Source organism: Octodon degus, unplaced genomic scaffold, assembly GCF_000260255.1.
Source record: "Octodon degus isolate 3935 unplaced genomic scaffold, OctDeg1.0 scaffold00005, whole genome shotgun sequence".
Lineage (NCBI taxonomy): Eukaryota > Metazoa > Chordata > Mammalia > Rodentia > Octodontidae > Octodon > Octodon degus.
Window position 1 is genome coordinate 7,809,328 of NW_004524581.1, and position 2,907 is coordinate 7,812,234.

General features: G+C 37.4%; 1 pseudogene across 1 annotated transcript in view; it reads left to right on the forward strand.

Annotated features, from left to right (window-relative positions):
* Nucleotides 1-2,907, forward strand: part of LOC101568731 — a 59,339-nt pseudogene that overhangs the window by 51,551 nt on the left and 4,881 nt on the right. The gene's annotated exons all lie outside the window — the stretch shown is intronic.

The following is a 2,907-nucleotide window of genomic DNA, read 5'->3' on the forward strand; positions in this document are numbered from 1 at the left end:
TCTAGTAGTGAGGCCCTGAATACCCTGTAGACTCTTCCCTAAAAATACAAAACAAACAAAAAAAGAAAGATAATTTCAATATCTTTTGCTTTTTCACTGCTGAAAGCAAAGTTGGGTATCTAGTCTATATACGATAATCTATGCATATATAGGTTTTCATATGGGTATTTATAAACTTGAAAAGTATAAATATTCCTAATGGTCTGTTAATGCAATGAATGTGGTAGGAAAACATAATAAGCAAGTGACATTTGTGAAGTATATGGGAGACAGAAGATTGTTGGATCCAGTTCCATGTGTTGGTAAAGTCAGGATATTATCGCTTCTGTGCAATTGGTGTGACTTAACTTAGATAAAATTATGGCTAGGCTACTTTATATATGTGCATATGGGAGAAGAGGTATTAGAAATGTGAAAGGAGAAAAGAATGTATGAAGTGGAAGCACAGGAAAGCAGGAAAGTTGACAAACTGATGATTTCCAAGCAGCAATGAAAGCCAATTTGTTGCTGGCAACAATATTTTAAATGAAAATACAGCCATTGTATGTTTCCTGCCATGTCATGACCAGTAGGCTGCTACAGATGGAGGGGAGGAAAAACTTGGATTTTACCTCAGCAACTCAGAGTTGAAAACTTTGTGTTACATTTACTTACTTTTTAATGTGTTCATTTCCACATTACATAGTCAGTGTCCATCAAAGCCTATTTACAAAGTAAATCACATTGTATCTAAAAATCATTTAATTTTTATGTTTTTATTTATTGTTTTTTGAGACAAGACCTCACCTTATAGTTCAGGCTGGACTTGAACTCACTATGTAGCCCAGGCTGGCCCCAAACTCAACAGAATTCTCCTGCCTCAACCCCCTGAGTGCTCAGAGTTCAAGGATGGGCCACCACCCCAGCGTATCTTGATATTTTAAACAATCACGTCAAATATATGCTATGATAATTTTGAAAATATTAATTGACACAGCTTTGCCAATAAATCATTACATTATAATAGTTTAGATTTTATCTTATGTTCTTTTTAAAGTGTGATTGTAACATGGGCCACAACCAAGAACTTTTCTCTCAACTAAAAGGGTTAATAATGGAACCTTTTTAGAGCTTGTTTATCAAAGAATGTCCCATCACTTTTGGAGGGCAAGATTGTAGGTAATACATATGTGTCTCTGCATTTTGTATCTCCTTCATTTTTGAGCTAATAAAGTGCTAATTTTAAACTTATAAAGTACTATTGATACATGAATATGTCTGATTAGATAATAAATCAGTATTTGAACCAAAGAGAAGACAAGAAATTCTTTGATAAAGTGAAACTTTAGCAATGCCCATATTTTTAGAATAAATTTCTTGTTCCTGTAAATCCTAAGTTATGGAAATACAATAAATTCCCCAAATCCTCAAGACCAACACTTTAGTCACACTAAGAAATGCTGCTCTTCTGGAGGAGAATTCTTCTCTCCAATAAAAAATCAGCTCTCTGACTCCAACAAGCCACATAAAGTGAGAGCTGGAATAGGTCACTGCACTACAGTTTCTATGCTTTTGTTACATTGACTACTTTCTCACAAATATACAAAATTCATCATAGTACTCTAAAACACTATACTGAAAACTAGAAACACTTATGCAGCAAAATCTGAAAAGCTGCAGTGAATCAAGTTGAATTATGCATTTTCCTGTCCTTAATACACTCTTCTAATCTAAATAATATTTTAGAATAACTAATACAAAGACAATAATACGCAATGTATTAATTACTATAACTGTCCTACTAACCTGTTTTGAAATTGTCTCATTGCTACTTCTTTCCCAATAAAATTAATGTTAAAAAAGATAAGTAAATAAATAATATCTTAACTTTCTTGAGAGCTTGTTTGCAGATTCCAGCGGGAGACTGCAGCTATTCATGTCCTTGACAGAGGAAACAGTGTTCCTCTATCAGAAGTAGTTGTCCTCTTCACAGCTTTGGAATGGACACACTTGGGGCAGTGAAGAAGGAAGGGGACACCTGCCTAGTCAACAAGATCAGCCAGGTCAACCATGGTGATAAGTGGAGGACAGATCACAGCTAGATCTCTCTCATATCCTCAACTTTCTTTACATTATGATGTAGACTTGTTTTGAGAAGGAATCTCCCCTCCAGCCATTACCCTAATGGTTGACTTGCTGACCTCCTGGAAGGGCTCTATAAATTAACTCTGTCCTCCTCAATACTATCTGAAACAGGCCTACTTACCCATGAGGCTCTGGGAGAAATGCCTGTCTGTTTACCCCAGAGTCAGACCTAAAGGTTTCTATATCATCGCTGGGCATTGAAGTCAGACTAACACATGGTTCTCACCCTACTGGGCCATTGCCAGGGAAGTATGGCCTCTAGGAGCTCACCCAGTACAACAACCAGAGTTTTCCCAGAGACCCAAAATTAGCTCTACTGACCAGTGTACCTGAAAAAGTCCTGCCAGTACAAAGCCTGAAGTTGATTCTTGTCTCAGGATCCACCCCAGAGACAAAGGCCCAGAGACCAGAGAAAACCACTGGACCCCTAGTGAAAGGCCAGCCAATGGCAGACCCAACTGTGGACCAAAGAGCATCCATGGCACCCAGATCTAGCCCCATTCAAGATTCATGAGATGGTCAAAAGGTCATCTAGGGGGTTGAGAAGAACACTATTCCTTCAAGTGCAGATGCACCAATGAAAGGCTACAAAGACAGCAAAAGAATCACACTAATGTGACACTGACAAAGAAAACTAATAAAACTTACATGACCAACTCCAAAGAAACATCAATGGATGAATTGTCTAAAAAATAACTCAAAATAATCAACTTAAAGAAGCTCAATGGGAGTGCAGGCCAAATAGCTCAGCAGATTAAAGCACCTGCTTAGGTAGAACACAAC